Source organism: Lepidothrix coronata, unplaced genomic scaffold (genome assembly GCF_001604755.1).
Source record: "Lepidothrix coronata isolate B3197 unplaced genomic scaffold, Lepidothrix_coronata-1.0 Scaffold153, whole genome shotgun sequence".
Lineage (NCBI taxonomy): Eukaryota > Metazoa > Chordata > Aves > Passeriformes > Pipridae > Lepidothrix > Lepidothrix coronata.
In genome coordinates this window covers 803,005-824,094 of record NW_016690333.1, presented here as the reverse complement: position 1 = coordinate 824,094, position 21,090 = coordinate 803,005, and the positions used below count along the sequence as shown (strand labels likewise).

The 21,090-nt window shown below is 39.6% G+C and overlaps 1 long non-coding RNA gene across 1 annotated transcript; it reads right to left on the bottom strand.

The window, feature by feature from the left end:
* Nucleotides 1-711: 711 nt before the first annotated feature.
* On the bottom strand, nt 712-18,725 carry LOC108504146. The gene is made up of 6 exons (XR_001877014.1): nt 18,675-18,725; nt 18,414-18,592; nt 12,681-12,726; nt 7,332-7,416; nt 6,269-6,422; nt 712-1,040 (listed from the first exon to the last, which is right to left on the bottom strand). It is a non-coding gene; the product is annotated as an uncharacterized LOC108504146 (long non-coding RNA).
* Between the last annotated feature and the right edge of the window lie 2,365 nt (nt 18,726-21,090).

The window sequence follows — 21,090 nt, the reverse complement described above, 5'->3', positions numbered from 1 at the left end:
AAAAGGCATCACGTTTCTGAGGAAGCAGGGCCTTGTTCACGGGCCTGCGGTTTGGATTTTAGCTGAGACGCACTCAGAACTCCCCTTGGCTTGGGCAAATAGGACAGCAAAGAACTGGGTCTGGTGTTTGGGGCGCATGACAAAATAAGACTTACACTGATTATATTTTGGGGATGTGAGTGCTGATCGCTACAAACAGTCTGTTTCCAGCCAAACAGCAAAACTCTGTAATTGCCCAGTTAACTCTTCTAGGCTGGAAGTTTGCATTTTTACAAAATGTTGGGTATAAATTACTTCCACAAATGGGAGCCTGGACTCAACAGAACAACACAGTTGTCTGTTACAGCAAATCTGGCATTCCCAGATTCAAATCTGCTACAGGCGTTCTGGATTTTAATTAATATATTGTTTCATATGTATGAGTATTTCATGGGGTTTTTTGTTTCCACACACTGCATTTTTAGCTTAAACAAAGTATTGTTCTCAAAGCAATTGAATAAATATCACCGAGTCTACAGATCTGGTCTCCTTTCCAGTGAACAACACAGCAGTCATGCTTCACAGGAAAGGGATAACATCCTCCAGTGCAGCTGATAAGAGCAACAATTTACAAAGCCAGAGATCCGTTATGCAGTGAAAGCTTTATTACCATGACTCGATGTTACATCTACAACACATAAGGGTTAATCATTGCAGCAGTTTGCAGCTGGTTTGTGCTCTCAGGGGAGTCATAGCAATAGACTTCTGTGTGTAAGACAAGGTCAGCCCTGCTCTCCTGGGGTCAGCGGGCCACGTGATAACACAACTCCGAAACTTCGGCTCCGGGCAGACACAGGTGCCAAACCCATTTTGTGGTCTGTTGTAGAGCGCTTCTTGTGGTTTTTATTCTCCTCAATAAAAACACATCCATAGCTCTGTGGTACATAATTGGAGGGTGAGTTCTCGGAGCTACCCATCAGTGAGAGTTTTCCGTGGCAGCAGTGGGTTCAGGAGTTTGCCGAGTACATGTAACATTTCACGGGAGACTTATTCTTAGTGGACTGAGAAAACAGAGCAGTCAATGCTGAGTTTAAGGGCCAAATCCTGCATAATTTGTTCAGTCTCTTGCTATAAAATGCTCACATGCGTAAAGTGAGCAGAAATCGGACTGTAACATTTTATTAATATTTATCTTCTACTGTTACAAGACACAACAATAATCAAATAAGAAAAACTTTAATCCTCAAATGCAGCTTTAATCTTCAAATTGGTTAGCTTATCAGAGGGGTAACATTTATTTTCAAAGACAGGCTGCTCAGAATGATCAGCTGAAGTAGAAACCTATAAGTGAAAGGATGTAAGTTTATTGGGCAGTGTTGTCTATATTTATAGTTTCTGCTCAACCCATATTTCTGGTTTTATATGCATGTGTCAGAAATTAATATATGGTAAACTTCACCAACAGTTTTAAGAGATCCTAAAATATAATAAAATCAATAAATGATGTTCTGGCATAAATGTTTCTGTAGCTGAGGGTGGTCAGGTTCAAAGGGCAACATCTGACCATTTCTCTTTCCCACCCTGCTGCGGAGTAAGACCCTCCCCTCAACTTCAAATCACTGGGGAGAGGGTAATTTAAGCTATACTTGATGTACCCTATACATCACTGTCTTCAGGACCAGGTTTAAAATTAAACTCTGATGTACAAAGTTAAACAAAAATGAGATAAAAATTGGCAGGGGTTGAAGAGGGTCAAAGTAGTCAAAACACAAGGTAGACTATTGCTTCTTTTGATTTATGTTATTCTGTGCACTAAAAAAAATAAAATTATAGCTCTTGTGGAGACTTTTTTCATTGAGAATAACGCATTCCTAATTTGTTTTCTATAGACTTATAGGCATTTGCTCTGGGAGTTGGAAGCATTTATTTATTTTTTTTATTTATTTATTATTTTTTTAGTTTGGTGGGGGCAGAATATCCCAAACTGTCAGCAGAATATTCAAATTATCATTAGATGCAACCTTTGTCACTCAACAGCAAGTGAAGCAAAAGAGTATTTCACCTTCCATTAGTGGTTATCTTACAATGCATACATCTATAACCTTGTATGCCTGTAGAGTTTTGCTTTCAGGCAAGTCTTTTAAACACAAACAATGTGGTACAGTTACATTTGGTAGCAGAAAGAAAGAGTTCAGTGAATGTTTCCTTTTGCATGTTTTACATGCACATAATGCAGTTACCCTCCAGAAATTCAGTACAGGAAAGATGCCAAACAGCAGATTCTTTTGAAACCAATTCAAGAAAATCCTTGCAGGAAGTAAATTTTTTATGATGTAGTCAACTTTTCCACATATTGCCATTTACATGGTTAGTGTGTGGACTGCAGGCAAAATAATTTGGAATTGTAATCTTTATTTTCTATAATATGATAATGAAATCAACTACTATCCACTAGAATCAAATGAATTTCTCTCTGCTACTCCAGTGGGAGGAATAAAAGGGTTCTACTGGCTAAACTGCCAGGCTAATGGGAAAATGAAGAAAAACCAGGTCCTTGGATGGGTAGCAAATAAAAAAATGCTTATTTTAAATAATGGTGGACACATACAGATCTTGAAATCTTTTAAAAACTGATTAAGCAAGCTTTTTCCAAAGGTTTTTAATTGTCATACTTGAAAGTCCTATTGACTTCATATGGATTACAGCTGGCTGAAGTGTGGCCATGTTGTTAGGCTGTACAAGGGCACGAGACAGCAAAGGCCTCTCAGCTCTGAAAATGTCTGAACTTGATTAAAAATCTAATAGGAAAAAAAAACTTACACTGTCCAGGCAATGATAAAAAAAGCTTTTCTAGCACTGTTTCATTAATATTGACAATGATGATCCTTTGTTGTTATTAATGTAGTGAGGACCTGTTTGCCATCTACTATTCAGATTTTAATCTTTCCCCAGAAGTCTGAGCGATGCGTTGTGTAAAATGCACTTTGCACGTGTGATGGTACAGGATTGACCTGCATATATGCCTTTAGTACACCTAATTTGGCAAGCACTGATGTCCTAATTAATAAATGCAATTCCTCACAAACACTTGGTTGAAAAGCATAGATGCAGTAAGACACAAATAGCAGGTTGTTTTACAGATACAGCCAGCAAAGGTAAAGATCAAATGTTAGAATGAGTCTACTGTTTGGGATGTACTATGCCAAACCCTCTGAACTGAACAGCTGGGCAATATTTTTTTGTATTAAGACTTTTTTTAATATCTTATTTTTGTTTAAAACTCTTGTGGTGTCACACAGAAGATGTGTTCTGCAACTATAGCAGATCACATGTAAGAAAAAGCAGAGAAAAGAGCTATTTGGTTAGGAAATTATAATCCAAAAATTTTCCTATGTCCATTACACTTTGGGAATCGGAGGAAACTATGAATTAAGGAGACGACCACAAAAGTTACGAGGAATTGCTGCAGCATTCGCAAAATATGCAAATGCTATGAGAACTGTAGAATCTTAAAATGAAGGTTCAGAAAGAATACAGGAGCCACTCTGAGGCTGGTAACTGCTCAGAAATCAGGTGAAGAACAAAAAGATATGAGAAATCCAAAAAGCAAGAGATTCTCAGCTGTTAGAAATACCTGTAACCCCTTAAAATAACATGTTCAGCATGAGTGATAACTCTTCCTCATTTATCCATGCAGCAATTAGGAGCTGTTCTTTAGGAGAGGTGCATGGCACAGAAAATGAACTGATTGATTCCTCCTTGCACCGAGTAGTTGATTGGGGTAACTGATCTGTTTATAGATGTTACACTGAGTGCGTTACTGCTCACAATCATCCAGGACTTGGATACTGAGGGTGTCTAAGAGTGCCTGCTCAAGAAGGGCCTAATTCAGAACTCATCAGACTCAGATTTCCAGAGTGCACAGGGTTCTGGATGAGGCCTTTTCCACCCCCCTGTCTGGAGGGGAGATCTCCATTCCAGTGCAGCTGTGAGATGCAGTTTTCCACACTGTCTTATGCTGCCTGTTTTTAGTGCACTGTATTCTAGAATTGACATGTACAAATTCTCTTTACTGTTTATTAATGACATTGCAGTCCCTGTCTTTACCAAGGAAAGAAATTGTACTTGAAATTTCCTCTGAGTGTGTTCAGATTTTACAGCACTTTGCTCAGGCACTTGCAAAGGTATCGTGCTCTAAGCAAAGATAAAGAACTGAGTCTATTATTTAATAACCCCCTTCTGACTAATTAGCATTCACTCAATGAATGAAGGCTTTGCAGAGGTCCAGTCAAAGGCCTAAGCACCATTTAAGTCCAGCTTATTCCTCAAGGCACCTCTGAACTGAATTGGGCCCCATTTTATTAAATTACAATAGAAAGACTGCCATGTCAAGTATACTGATGCTGAAAGACCCAACCTCCCAGGACCTCACACAGATAAGTAATCATCACTTATGCTAATAGCACATTTGACTTCTGTGGGATGACACATGAGGATGGACTACTTACTTGACTAAGATTAGTAAGAACAGGCATGTTACACAGAACAAATGACTTCTAAATATCCAGCTGCAGCAAAGTGCTGACTCCCATCACTGAGTGTTGGGAGGGTGAATGAAGGGCAGGATATGATCTCTGGAAACCTTGCTGAATACTATTATTGAATTGGTGACAGTTTTGCAGATTTCTAACTCGTAATAAACCTCAGCTCAGTGACACACTTCTTTCCAGTTTCCCAGCTCTGCTTTCCTTTTTTTTTTTTTTTTTGCATAATCCAACAATCCATTTAAATGGATCATTTAAATGATTTTCTTTTTCACTCTTTCTTATTCAGTGTTTGCAAATTAATTTTGTGGGTTTGAAAGGTATTTAAGTAACAGCCACAAAGCCACAAGCTCTCCTGTTACCTGCAGAGCAGACTACTTGGTAGCATCTCTACACTGCCCTGCCAAGGTTCCTCCCCTCTGCTCTGCTGGGATCTGTGCAGTCTCTATGCTCATTTAGTCTTTGGCTTCTCCCTTCAAAGCTGACAATAATGGCATCATACAGGGTATACCATTCCAGTGATTTTGTCTCATAAAATGCCTAACTCTTAGGCCTCTGTTTAATACAGTTTTGTTCCACACAGGTCACAGAAACAGATTTTGGCCCTTATGGTCTATTAAGCCTCTGAATCAGCGCTCCAGGAAGGGAAAAATCTTTATGTCTAACCTGACTTAGTTTCACTTCATTGTTCTTGAATTTGTCAAGGTCCAATTTTTGCTTCTTATTTTGTTTCTAATTTAAAAAGTATTTTGTTGCTCTCTCTGTTTTTTCCATCCTGACCAGACTTTTAAAAATTATTCTTTTTTATTTTTTAGTCACTGGCCTGAAAAGCTTTTTCTGAAAGTAATGTACTAGTGACCACTGATGACTGGCTTCTAGGGATTTTATGAATCCAAGGTCAATTTATTCCTAAGAGCGGAAAAAACATAAATGATGAAAAATATTTCTGGTACATGCATAATAACTGGTATAAATATTGCATCTAACACCAAAATCCCAAACACTACAATCTGTTTACCAAGGGACCCTTAAATCCAGTTTTGTTTCACCTATAATGTAGGGTCTGTATAAATGCCACAAAGTCGAAGAACATAAGTATTACATCATTAGTAGCATTCTTAATTGAGTATTTTCCTGTTTCTTGGGGGCTTCTAACTCAGCTGTAATGATTGTTCCATGTGTGTGCACCTGGGTGTTTTGCCAATCACATAAGTGAAACAAAAATGCCCTAATTTCTACAACTTTGCTTTCATTGCACTGTAAAGCACTAAAAGGAGAAACAGTTTCCTGAAGAACTCCTCCATAGCAGGCTCTTGAACAAGATGACTGTTTCTAATAAGCAACAGCTGTCGTTGTGGTTTTACTAGTCAAATGATTCATGTCTTTTCCTCAGAAATGATAAGTGGAACAAATGTTTACTTAGATATGTAACAGAGGAACAATTGAAAAATAGTAGACTGTCAAATAGAAATATTTTCCTGTTATCTGATCCTTGACAATTAGTCTGAACTGGTTTTTAGTCGAAAGGCAGTGTTATAGTGGTGCAGTTAGAACGGTGAAGAGTTTAGCTCACAGAGTTCTGCAAACCAAATTCAGCAGGCTGGTGTGTGAATGTCTGCAGCAACCCAGCAGATCTGAGGGGGCAAAAGCACCTCTGTACAAACTCCTACATCTCCCCCCTTCCCATTCCTGGCAGACTCCCCTCCTAAATTTAGTCATCTCTGAAAGGGAGACGGTGAACTTACCATTTCCTCTCATTTCTGCTGTCTTCAGGGAATACCAAAGTGCTGCTCTGCTGCTTGGTCTTTAGTGAATATCCTCTGTTGGCTGCTGCCTCCCTGGGATCTTACAGGGCCTTCTGGGAGCAGCAAAGTGTTCTAACACAGGAGATTCCAGGCTCTGTCCAAGGACAAAAAGATCACGTTACCCTTCAGATGCTGGGAAGGAGAACCCAACAGACCCTTGATGTATCTCTGCTGAGCCTGGAAGCTGCTGCAGTCAGAGAGATTTGACACCCCTGTGGCATTGCAGGGCTTGAGGTACATTTTTGTTAACTGCTAGAGGAAGCAGTGGCAAACTTGTACAAGCTTAAGACAGCATCAAAAAACGGTGTTGTCTGCCTTTCAAGGGGGTCTGGGAGACACATGAGGATGGAGAAGGCCAAGAGAGCCTTGGGATGCTCAGTGTGCAAATGAAACTAGTGTGCATCTCTGACTTATTTGGACTTGAATAGATGCTTGCCAGTATAATAGGGTTTAAATCCACCTTTATTTTGCGTAGTTTCTGGACTTTGTTGCTTTTTCAGAACTCTCTCTTCAGTATCACTGTATGGCACAACACTGCATTGTACAGAGAGATTGTCAGAGCCTTGGTTTCCCATCTGTAAAAAGAGGTAATATTTCCTTTCTCTCAGCCTTTATTCAGCTTACAAGGCTCCTGGGACTAGAATTCTTTTATTGCATGTTTCTGTATTGTCTCGTACAACAAGACCCTGATCTCAGTTGAAGTCTGTAAGTATCTCAGAAATATAAATAGATAATAATAAAAAGATGATTTTGACACAAAATGGAATTTTATATTCTGGAGAGTGAAATAAAATATGTACTAAAGTCTACTAAAGTGTAACCATGAGATCAAATGATAAAATTCTTCTGGCAACAAAGAGTTGACACAAATTTGTGAGATTAAACTGAACCAACTCAACGGAGGCTTGTACTGGTGGTTTATTCATATAAAGTATATGAAAAAAGTAAGTGAGATGATCAAATTACCCTCACAGCATGGATTTTGACATGGATGTAGACTAACCGAGTCACCGGAGGACTGAGCAGGTGCGTGGTTCTAATTATACCCTCAGTCTTGTGAGGAAGGAGCAAACTTCCCAGTTGCTTCCCTGGTGGAGATAAGGTGTTATCAGCCATCAGCAAATGAGAGGGGAGAACAAGGACAAGGCACCTGATGGGAGAAAGAGGAGGAAAGGAGGGGGCGAGGAGAGCATATTCATAATGCTACTCATCCTTTAGAAATGTGTACACACATCGACTCTGAGCCTTTGGATGCCACTTCTAGTACTCATTTCTTGTGTCTCTGAGTAACCCTTCCTTATGGGGAGGCACACAAAATTCCTTTTTAACATTTTCTCTTTTGTGGGCCTGTAGTGAGATATCTGGCTAAATATAATGATTTATTTGTTTATCAATTAATCAACAAGAGGCACACTAGGAGTTACAATCCAAACAGTCCCCCACACAGGTTTTTATCACCATATACTATATCCCTAGGGAAATACACATCTTTTTTTCAGGAGTATAAATGGACATTTCTATAAATTGCAACTACTTGGGTGCATGTAATATGCAATATTATTCATCTTTGTATTCCAGGTGAATCCAGACTAGACTACCAGCCTCTGGGGAAGCCTGCTTCATATAATTATCAGTATTCAAAGAATGATTGTAGATGTTGTAGCTTAACAGCAGGTGAATGGTCCTTATCTGAATATTAAATAAAGTGCAACTGGATTTCTAGGTTACCTCTGGCTAAATGTTTGCAAAGCCATTAGTGAAAGCATGCAGGTATAATCCCCACCACTCTTCTTCTTAAAAAGGATTTCCACTTTTGTTTTTAATTCCTTTACAGGATGAACTGTTCATCTCCCCTTCCTATATACACAATCTTGTCCCTTGATTGGACTACCAGAAACATCAAGGAAGCTGCCTTGTAAGTAGTACCTACACTTCTTATTTTTTTCAATCCTAAACAACAAAAGAAACCTAGAGAAGAGCGACAAAGAGAAAGATTTATTATTTCCTCTAAGGACTATCAGAGCTCTGAGTGTTGGGAAAGGCTCTGTGGTAAACTGCTCCTTTGTCCTGCCAAGTTCTGGGAACTTTAGCTCTATATTCAGTTTCCTTATTGCATGACCTAAGAGAAGCTCTATGTATTTATTTAGTAAAAACCTTTTATTATTGTTTTAAAATGGAGGATTTAATATACTTGAACACTGGCTTAGTAGCTTGAATGTGGATGTTACATGGAATGTAGTAGATAGTAGCTATGAGAGAATTAATAGAACAAAGAAAAGGAACAACCTCCCCCGCTGAGCAGAAGGGACAGACGGGACCTAGCAGAGGAAAATTACTAGAGATAAAGGAAGAAGAATTACCATGGGACTATATAACATAAGATTTCCGAGGCACAACTCGTGTTTAAGACCCTAGATGTGAAGAACACAGTAGTCCTACATTCTGAAGAGGAATTTTCAAGGCAGACCTACTCTACAAAGTAGCTAGGCCAGGACATCACCTGCTTCCTTTGCACCCACCTCAGCCTGGGCCATCAGTGGCAATGCATGTTATCACAACAACTGCAGATATTTGATTTCATTTGAATATAAAAATAATAGAACATTAAATTAAATATTATTTAGCTGAACATTAGAACACAAACACAACCCCTCCCAAATGTGGCCATCACTACAGTGAGCTATATACTATTTATTTGTACATGGATTCCCATTTGTTCTGAGCTGTAACATAGCCTGAGTTTTCAGCATGGCATAGCTGAGCATCTTTAGTTTTCAAGCATTATACCTCTCATTGCTGCTGCTTCAGGCTTCTGCAGAGTCAGGCAGATGTTACTACACCCATCTACAAGGCTTTCTGCTCATTTTTTTATATGTATTAAAAACCTCTCCAACCCAACCAACAATGCCTTCACTGAAAATAAAAAAAAAGTAAAAAGGCTCACCAAAAACTCTTCTACACAGTTTAGAACCCAAATTTTCATTTTTGCTTAAGTGTGAGTCACCTGCAGGCACTGGAATTAGTTCTGATTTAACCTTAAACATTTTCTAATGACACTTTTTAGCAATACCTGATCTCATGTCATTTGCATTCATTACTATTTTTATATTCTCTTGAAGCACTTAAGCACCTCCTGATTAAAAAGTAAGCCCTTTAAGAGGCCATTTGTGCCTAGAAGCCAATGGCCAAATCCAAATCCACTCAAAGCTGGTGGAAATTTTGACACTTATTTCAATGGTGAAATCATAATTTGGTCGAAGTGTACAGTAAAGCAGAAGATGATTTGCTTAGGGAGTGATGAGGGTTGGCTTTGTCCCTGTCATCAACCACATGCTGGCTGATTTAAGAATGAAACTTGGACCTACTCACAGAGGCAATCAATCATTAGCCTGGATGCCCTTGTTTCAGCTAGGCTAAGCAGTGGGACAAACATGGGAATATAATGGGAGAGCAAAATAATAGTGAGTTTTGGATACATGTTTCTGTATCATATCCTCAAAAATCTTAAAAGCAGTCAGTTTATCCAGCATATGGCTCCTCTGTAGCTGACTGACTGAGGCTGTGGTTCCTGACTGACATGGTGGTCTTTGTTCATAACTTTCACCACTTTCAGAGCCAATATTTGCATGCAGGAGGGCTGAACAGAATAGCCAGAATAGATGCTGGCTGTAATCTGAGGGTGACATACATGCTTTCCATCACTGGTACGGACTCTTGACCACTGCCCCAGCAGGTACTGCCAAGTCTCCTAAGCAGATCTGTGATTTGGCAGAGTTTTTAAATATGTACAGACTAAAACTCCCCCAGCAATGCAGACCTAGTCTCAACCACTCTGGTAAATACTGTAGTACACATTTTACAACTGTACAATATCTACATTAGGAACGTAGTTGTTTCTAAGTCTATGGTAGATACTTGTCTGTCAGATTCTGATGGGAGCAGACTGTGAAGACAGAACCTGTGCTTGGTTCTGGTCCAGCAGTGAGGAGCAGTAACAACACCTTGCCAGCTGCCCTTGAGCAGAGGGTCCCATGGGCACGGAGCTGGTGCTCTGCCACCCTTGCCCTGCCTCTCTGCGTGGCCAGGAACTGCAGTGAGGGTGCACTGACCCCATTCTGGGTTTAAACCCACCAGCCACCCCCACGGAGCCACACTCCATCCCTCCAAACTGTAACAACTTCCATAACACAAGGGGGTGAGCCCTGACCCAGAGCCCTGGTCACTGGTGCTCCCTGGACCACTATTGAGTACATGCCCACGATGTTCACAGCCCTCAGCCTTTCAACACAGTCAGGAGGAGGCCCACAGCAGGTAAATTACTGCTGGCCATAGAAACATTCCTATATAGGAGAGGGTGTGAGTTACGCAAATATCTACTCTATAAATCTGGTATGTGGCTTTGAAGAAAAACAAAAAAGCCACTTAAAAATTTGTTCCAAATTTGGCCACAGTATAGTTTTGTTAGTTCAAAGAAATGAAGCTAACTTTATTGTTATTTGTGTTTGGATCAAAGAAAACTATGAAAATAAACATTAGACAGAATGATAATCAACACTGGAAAAGAAATGTTTACTAAAGATTTTCTTCTGTGTTCTCTTACCAGCATTAATAATATTTTCTTTTTCTAAAGTTTTCTTGCTTCCTTCAAAGAGATTGATTTCAGTAGAAAGAACAAACATATGCAAATAAACTGAATGATGTTATACCCCCTGCCCCTATCCCCCCAAACTGCATCAGATAATTCCATATTGTTAGTCTGCATTACATTTTTATCAGTTTTTTGTCTTAATCAGATATGAAGCTCTTGCAGTACATCTCTCGAACTGGGCTGTGACCCTGATGTGACTCTACAGCACAGAAGCAGCCTTAACCCTGCTGTAATCTAATAGTTCAAATTTAACGGATTTGTTTTTTCAGTGGAAATAATGGCTTCCTGTCACAAAACAGAGACACAGATTACATGTCTGATAAATGGCTTTGGCATGATTTTTTCATGTAACACACAATTAACAGTGTTCTTCATAAGATTCATGGTTTAAGGATTTGGTGAAAGCATGAATAAGTTCATTGCTATGCCTTTTCTTAAAAAAACCCACACCCTGCATGTCTGCTAGTGCTTTAAAAACAAATATTTGCCTGGAAAGAGCTCACCTATGCTTTCAAGTGTTAATTTAGCCTCAAAACATTATATTGAAATTATTACCATTGAGTGCTGATGTATTTTTTTCATGAGGCATATTATTATAATTGATAACCCAAAATGGAAATAGGATAATTCTGATTTTATAAGCTACCACCCACACTGAAAATTTCCACATTATAGCTATAATTGTTTTTTGTCATGCCATAATCCCCTAAACATTATCAACTAATTAATAGCTGAACAATACATAAGGAGATATACAATTCTTCTACGGACAGAGTTACATATTTTGAAGGAGTTTATTATCTGTAGTTTGGTTTCGAAATCACAGTTCAGATTATGCTTCTGCTGCCTCCACTGGTTATCTTCAGCCCACCCAGCCACCAGCCTTACACTGGGAGTTGCTAACTCAGAGCATTTACAATGAGGTAATCATCACCTTGTAGCCGAGTGGTGCGAATGCTGGTCAGATGGCCTGTATTTTATTAACAGAAATAGGGTCACAAGTCAAATACATGCTTGGGGTCAGTGAGCAAACACAAAAGAAGATTAGAGGAACAAAAAAATGTGACTGGAGGGGTAAAATCCCACTGGGGGTTAATCGAGCAGAAATGTATCAAAGAATGTAAACTACCCTTTCTTTTGTTATTCATCGAAAGGGATGTAGTTCCTGTGTCCTGCTGATTCCAGTTGGATAGGGCATCATCTCCCGAGTGCTATCCTTTAATGAGCTCCTTGGGCAGAGCCTTACAGAGGGTCTTCCAGTAATACTCCTACTTAGGCTATTACTACTGCTACTACTGTTAAACAACAACAATAAGAAGAACTAAAACCACTTAGCATAAACATTTAGATCAAAGACTTGCTTCACCTAATATTGCACTGTGCAATGACTGCTTATAAAAATAGGAGAAAAATAGCATTCAGTGTCACTTCTCTGGGATTCTCTTCTGCCTTCAAGATGAAAAGACTGGACCAGGAATTAACTTCACCAATATACTGATTTAGCTCCCACTTGCAGAGCAAATTAATTAATAAAAATATTTCTGAAGAGATGGTATTGTATTGCTATAGTTCTAGTTTTTCTAAGACTGTCTTTTCATATGACAGATGAACATGTAAGGAGTCCGCAGCCCTGATCTGCACAGTAAGTACTGGACTTGGTAGGGCCCAAATGGCAGCAGTCAAGAAAAATCATAGGGTACTTACCAAGCAGCAGCTGATTTTCTCTTCTGATACATGTTCATCGCTCTTCCTGTGACAAGAAGCAGAAATTCTGCCTTATTTGAACTACACACATTTGTCTAATTCCTAAAATCCCAGCAGTAGAAAGATTCCCTTTTCATCAATTTCCATTTATTATGCTTGTAGCTACATATTGTAATATGAATTCTTTTATCCATGTATACTGCACATCTATAGATTTTATGTTTTCACACATCACATGAAAAGCATATTTCAAAACTATTGCATTATCGTGTGCCAGAAGAATATTGCTGTGGGAATGCAGACACATTATCCAAAGTACAGTATAAAACAAGGAAGTGAGAGTCAGGAAGGAAGGAATTCTTAGTTCTATGACTACGTGCCACTGACTTACCATGCAATGTTCACAAAGTCTCTTAATCTTATTTTGGCATACTTTACATATAAAATCAGGAATATGTCCTTCTGCAAGGCTGAAATAAATGTTAACTGGTCCAATCATGCCCTTTGAGAGCAAAATTGGGATTTCTGTCATCGACTCCAAGATAAGCCAAATCAGGCTCAGAGATGGTAAATCTTTATGTTCCAAAGATTAAGACTACACAGATGAAAATTTCATGGCCAGATACAGAGTATGGCAGACTACTGAAGGCTAATGTGAAATAAAATACTGTAAATGTAAGTATTCCTTGAACTGAAATCAAGGGCTTCCATCATTTCCTATCTAGCTATCTATAAAGGTTTTCCCATAAAATATATTTTCATGCATTATATACCTCCTTCCAGAATATATGTTTTTGATCCCGCATCTTCAAGCAAAGTATATTTCTAACTTATATATCACCCTTACGTTTAAAACTAATTATGTGCTTAAGTGTTTTGCTGCACTGAACCTTCATGGGGCCACAAGCAGGATTTCCCTCCTCCTTGGGTGAAGGGTGTTATGGCAGTGTGTGCACACTGTGCCTGACCTCAGATCAGCTGCCAGGCTGTGGACACCCACATAAGGATTTTCTTCACAGAAGTGATCTTAAAAATGGAAATGTCTGTCTCCTCCAGCTACACTGGCAGACACTGTTTACCCAAAGATCCAGATACACAAGACCTTGTTATCAACTGCAGCTTTTATACAACTTACAAGTAAGTTAGTGGGTTGGAAATCACACATGTTAGAAATATTTTCTGAAGGATATGATCATATTTGCTGCCCTTAAAAGTGTTTAATGTTGCACGTTCATTACATAGATTAGTGTTACTTAATTTATAAGGTTTTTAAAAATGCAAATTAGCACAGAGTGGATTTATAAATCCTTGGAAAATAATAGTATATATCTATTACACACAAAAAATAAAAACTCATATAGCTACATTGACATGCAATTAATAGATTTGGAAAAAGCCATGAGCAAAGTCTTTCCAAGGTTTACATTTCAGTCATTCTAGTCCTTTCTATGGAATACAGTCCACTAAAACACAACATGCTGAAGTCTTTCTGCTAACTCGGTGTGGAAGCGCTACTGAGAAGAGTTAGCTTTTTAATAATGTGGTCAAAATATTTTAAGAAAGATCACTTCATGCACTACAATTAATTACCTTTACATCTGTATTATGTGGAGGAGACATACTATACACTTTGGACAGCAGTGCTGAGATGTATTGAGGTTTGCATAATGCCAAAATGCTGTATTACTACTTAAGGGCTTGTGAATAAGAATTTTACTACAGTCACAACATATACATTGGGCTCTTCTAGTACACTGATCACTCAAATAAAAAGAAAAGAATGTTTTTGATCTGCAAAGAAGATGAGCAAAAAGTAAGTCTGCTCATCTTAACTCTGCATTAGGAGAAAAAATGAACTTTGATCTATCATATTGCAGAGCTGCTTGTATTTCAGTGGCAATTTATCAATTTTTAATAGTCAAAGCTCCCAAGTAGCAAAAGCTTCTTAGACTTCCTAATCTAATAGTCATTATTTAAAATTTTTATTCTCTATGACTTACTGTTCAGAAGCAAGAAAGCAACATAATTTCTTAAGAATTCTTTCTTTTATAAGAATCGATGAAATGGAGTCCAACACTACTAATTTTGTTCCTCCTCATGCTGGTGTAAAAACAATGCAGAATCCCACCAGAATCCCACCTCAATATTTCTTACCTAATCTAACAGCACAGTGTATCAGCAACAGGACTGACTTAAGGTCAGGATACAGCAGCACCACCATCCCTTAAGGGAATTCTTTCTCCTTTTGGGATTGCAGCCCATCCATGCCATCACCCTGTCAGTGCTGGGCTGGGGGCTCAGCTCTGCCTCCCGTGCCCCTCCAGCCCCAGCTCGGGTGTCTCCCACCCTGCAGGGAGCAATTAGGAAGCTCTCGCTGTGCCCCAGCCACCACGGCTGCTGCAATTTGTAGGGGATATAACAGGTCTCTCTGCTTCCTCCCCCAACACCAGAAGGGTGAGAGAATCTCTCCCAGGCATCCAGCTCCACGGCGAGTCCCAGTTTTTCTATGTAAGGTGAGCCCTGTATTCCTAAGACAATGGAGTCGTGAGGATATTAAGCACCCTGTGGGCCTACCAGAGGAGTGATTCTAAAATAAGCTGAAGACTGTCTAATATTAAAAAGTTGACCTTGGCAAGCCCAAAGCACAAGGAGGAGCATTTAAGACTGCAGATCTAAACTTGCATGTTGTTATTGCTAAACATTAAACCCTAAGGTCAGAATTCAGAATTCAGCCACTCCGACTCAAAAATACATCAACGTGTTTGCTAAATGGAAACCACTCTCGCATCACATCTTATCATAATGTCACAAAACACAGAAAATTACAAATCAGTTTTAAGGCAAAATACATGACAGCAAAATATGAGTACACAAAAACTACATTAAATATCAGTCTTCATTTGTCCCTACCACTTCAGCTTACCTCTCAGTTCAAAACTACTCTCTGCAGCGCACAGCTTGAGATAGTCTAAGATCCATTTTAGAGTGGACTGAAATATAAATGACAGTTCGCGCTACACATGAACATAGACAACTGTATAAAATATTTAAATAAAGACAGAAAAGAACAGAGGAAACCAACAGAGCCTTTGGCAGACCCAGCCTTTGGGAATTTAGCAGCTTGAGATTCATTGCAAATTTCATCTTTAATGTTATTTTTAGTTCAATATTTTGTAGCACTCAGAAGTAAATCTTTGTGTGCTGTCTCTCCTCCTGCTTGTGCTGCTTCCTTTTCTGATCTTTTCTTTTAAAGAAACCCAATATATTTTCAATACAATTGATTTGTGACATGTTTTGTGATATTTGTTAAAGTTATCCTGTTTCTTCATACAATTCAGTGAAAGCCATTGCACTGTTTTTCTTTTTAAGTGCTGAATATCGCTCATCATAACTGAATATAAACGAGACCCCCCAACAGTCTTTGTTCCACACACCTTGTGTTGCATTAAATTCTCTGACATTAAATTTGATTCTTGGGTTAGGGTCAAACTCTTTTTTTAACCTCTCACCACTGCTCCAAATACTGCCACACACAGTGCATTTCTGGAGCAGTTTTGATTTTATCCTGGAATCTGTTCTTTGTCTCTCTCTGAAGCAATCTGACTGGAATGATACACAATAACACAGAACTGGAAGATGCTGCAGAGAGGATGCTGGATAACTACCAGCTGTAGGAAGATGGAAACACTGCCTCACATCGTCTCTCTTTCCTGCTCCTGCCTGCACAGGGTGAAATATGGGAGACTGGGGAAAAGCACAGATCCTTCCACACTGCTTCCTGCACACTGGATGGCTCTCCAGCTCCCTCAGGCTCACCTCTCCTGTTGCTGTGCCAGACAAGTCCACACAGTTACTGGCTCCTTCTCTACCTGGCCAGGGACCACAGAGGCCAAGGAACCAAGGGTGGAGGTGTACAGGCAAATCACTGCAGGCCAAAGCAGGGTGCACAGCACAGCCCTGTCAGCCACCCCACAGAGAGCACCTCACACAGGCTCTCACCCAGCACCAAGCACAACACAGCCTGGGTGCAGGTGGAAAAGAAACAATCACATTTACATCAGGTACCAGGGAGCTGGCATGTGAAAATGGAAATTACCAAAGCTTCTGAGAAGCTCTGAGTTCACACCCTAGTCCACCCCGCTGTACATTGCTCTCTGTCCATGCTCAGGTGACTTGTTCAAAGTCTAGCCCTAGCTTTTTAATTGACTTTCCAGGCCTTTCCCCTTCTTGCTGTTGCAGAGAACTCAGTGAACACACTCTCCCATTGCTACACTTATGACTTAATAGTTGTGCCACAGATCATGGCACTACAAATGGATTATTTCATATATTATGGAAATGATAAGAGCACTGTGATGTGACATAAGACGTGAACCATATAGGACATACAAGTTTAAGGCTACTTATCTGTGCAGTATGAACACTATAAAGCTATTTTTGCTTTAATTAATTCTAACTTCCTCAGACTGCAGTTGGAGTTGGGAATTTTTCCTTTTTTCATGGCAAGATTCACAAGAGGAAGAGCCTGCCTGATCATAAGGCTTTAAAATTGCAAGAGAGATTTTCTATTTCAAAAACCTAATTTCTAACATATAGAGCCATTATTCAACAGTTGCCACAAATACAAGGACTAGGAGCCCCAATTAAATGACCAGGCATCAGTCTTAAAACAAACAAAAGAAGTATTTTATCCTCACAGCGCATAATGAAATTACAGAACTCATGGCCACAGGATGGTGTGGAGGTCAAAAGTGTAAATGGACCATAAAAGGGATTACATGAAATCATGCAAACGAAATCCATCACCAGCTACTAAACATGATGATCAAGATCCAGCCTCCAAATCAAAATGTCTCTGACACTGATCCTCAGAGGGCAGGAGCACACAGGGGAAGAAGGATTGCTCTATATGAGTGATATATCAGAGTTCATACAGCTTTTCCCTAGACATTTGCTCCTCTCACTCTCAGAGGGAAAGCACTGGTCTACATGGACATTTTGTCTGACTCAGGATGGCAGCTTCTGCATGAGTTCTAAAGTCTTCAAAAATCCTAACTCATTTCATTTGATACTGTATGTTTGAGAAATGTTTCCACTTAAAATTCAAGGTAATTAGCAAAAAAAGCCTGTAAAGAGTCAAACAGAGGGCAAAAATAAACCAAGGTACCCAGAAAAGATGGAGTTCAGAACATTTTCCATGAAAGTCATATTTTGCCATATACCTGTGCTTCAGGATCTCATTTTGCACTACAAAAAATATTTCCATCTGATGGTTGCAAAGAAGGAAGTTAACAATACAGAAACCTATTCGGTGTCCACCTTCCAAGGTCTGCTGGGAGGCTGAAGCACATCTGACAGTTGGGAACCATCTCGTAAATCTGAAATATGTCCCTGTGGCCCCTGCAGCACTGAAATCACTGCTCACCATTGCTTTCACTGCATTGAATCATTTGGGCCTCTCCCTTTCTATGGGAGTCAGGTTTTGAAAGCTGAGCTTCCTCTAGCCTGTGGGATTCATAAACACCTGCCCCATTAACCCAGTTTCACTATTTGTCTAATGACAACCACAAGTAATGACCTGACTCAAGTCATGTCAATATTCTGCCAAAAACTACCATTTTGCCCTCTTAGCCACCTCCTCCCACCCACCCATAGGTTATGGAACTGTGGGATGGTTGCCAAAGAAATGCAATAAAAAGTAGGAAATGACATATACAAATAAAATTCACTTACCTAAAAGCCCTGTATGTCGAATCTCTTTGTGCTGCCTCCTCCCCCACCATCTACTCCTTTACTTCCAGCACTTGTTTCTCCTTTCTCTGAATTTCCTCTTTCTTTGCTGCCCTTTTCCTTCACATGTTCTACTTTCTGTTCTTTCTTTTTGCCTCCTCTTTTTATGCCCTAGTTTTTTTCTTTGGCTGAAAATGAATAAATGAATGCTTTCACAATTTTCCCTTGCTTCAGAGACAGTAAAGCATTATGGTGTCACTTTACCATTTTTGCTCCCTCTTCCCAGTTTTTCTGCCACTACTTCTGTTGTTGTTTTCCACTTTTTCTCTGGCCTTCCTCCCTAGCAATCACTCCCTCCTTGCAAGTATTCCTTCCTCAGTGACTTTATATGCTCCTTGTCTCTGTGGAGCTCCTGTTATCTTCCAGTGCAGTTTGAAACAGTCCAAATTTCCAGGTGGATTTGTTGGGCTTCTGAAGTTTTGATGGTGGGTAAAAGTCATCCTAAATAAGTAAGTAAGCCAATACTGAGGAAAGTTTCTGGGTGCACAGATGTGGCTTTAGGGGGAAGCAGGGACGTGAACTGGAGTGGAGCTGAACCCTATTCCAGTTGTTGGGGGAAATATCCCCCCTGATAAACTCTAAGCCACTTATTTCACTCTTATTTCCTTAGCCTTCCAAATATTCTAAGTCATTGCCTTCTGAGTGCACTTACAGCATGCATCCCTAAAATCTGGACTCTTTAACCTCATGGATGCCCCTCCTGCCAAGAGTACACAATATTAGGAACAGCACTCTGGTTTACCTTGTAGTTGGTCACATTTTCCTGATGCTTAAAACCCCTCTGAAGCCTGCCCATGGATCCCAGCAGGTAAGTTTGCTGCTCTAATTTGGGCTGCACTTGCTGAGCTGTGGTCCCTTGCAGCTTTGCAGGGTTGTGTCTAAACATACAGTCACTATACACACGTGTTTCCCAGGGTTTAAATAGGCTATAAACCATTCACTCATTTCAATTCAGCCCCGTGTTCCTTCATTCCTGTTAGGCATAAGTACATTCAAGACTTAAAGGGAAAAACAGTATTTCAGGTTTGTGAGATAAGATGGTGAAAAAATGGAAGCAGCACTAGCTTTGGTATATATTTTCTATGCTAAGAATTGAGAAAATGAGGGATTAGGTCTAAAGTAAAGTGCAGAGAATGGGAAAGAGCCTGAGTAGCTGAGAATTTCATGCTGCACACATTATTCTAGGAATAATCTTTTTTGTGTTTCTGTTCTTTACCTTTTTAACAGCACAGTTACCCATGACAATATCATTTGAACAAGACATTTTAAAAAAACACACGCCACCTTAATAAAATACTGTACACAGCTCAAACAACAACAACAAAAAAATCCCATTTTGGGGTCTTCTCTCAATTTATATTAATGATCGGTTATTCTATGGAAGAATTGCACAATATGGGTTTTCCCTGCTTGTTCATAATAGGTCATTCATTAAAGAAAATACAGGAAAATTATTTTCTGTGTCAGTGGATACAGGATGCCATCTGGGAGCTGGAAAAAATGAACAGAAATCAGACCTAAAAGAAATGATTAAAACCCTGAAATTAGTTGCACTTATGGAAACCAGACAACTACTTTAAAAAATCCCAGACCCATCAGATAGGCTGCAATAATTGGCACACTGTCCATTTGCACAAGCGATGCACTTACTCGCAGGAGCCGTCAGTGCCTTCCTCCGTCAGGCCCTCGGTGATTCACTCCCACCATTTCCCCTGGGTCCTCTCCCTCTCTCCTGCCTCTCCAGAGCCTCCTGCTCCCCCTTGGCCCTGGGCTCACCATGGATGCTCTTTGCCATCTCCTCCTGCAGCTTTTCCCAGCTGTCTGCTCGCTGGCACTTCTCCATTTCTCTTGTTTCTGTTTCCAGTTTTCTGCTCCTTTTATTCCAAGGTGCTTTTCTAACCAGCTCTACAACACAAGGCTGTTGTGATGCATCAGTCGTTCTCCTCCCGGGGTCCAAAAACAACAGGTAGATCAGAAAACCCCTTAAAATGTGAAATAGTCTACTCTGACTCCGATTCTAGGATAACCTAAAATTAAATGTTTGTCTTTCCAGGGTGAGGTGGATGGCTGAAGTTATGCCTACATCAGCTGATAAGGAAATCACAACAATATAGTGATAAATATATTAAAATGAATATGGCCATATGCCAATTTCCCCCCCCTCATAAATAAGACTCTTGTTTACCAAATGTTCAATTTTGGTTATGTCACTATAAAAATCAAGCAGCTGGTAATTCAGGCTTGATTAGCAGGTCTCCAGTTTTGATTAGTAAATTACTGTAGTAATCAAGGTTAATTCTCATTTCAGAGCTATGCCACAGATTTTATTTCTTCCAGAGAACTGGGTTTACCATTCTGGAGAAGGAATATTTTAACAAATATTACAAAAATATGCAGAAATAGATATAAAAAGCAGACCCAAAGGGTTTTTTTAAAAATGGGGGACCAAAGCAGCAACACTGTTCAAACATGAAAAAGTTAATGTCCTAGGAATAAAATTCCAAGCTGCAATTTTGCAGTAGATTTCCACATAATATATGCAGAGATTGCATTGCTAATTCCTTTTACCTAGTGTTTCTATTTCTATCTTTAAAAATTGTTTTCTTTGGATCTTCATCTT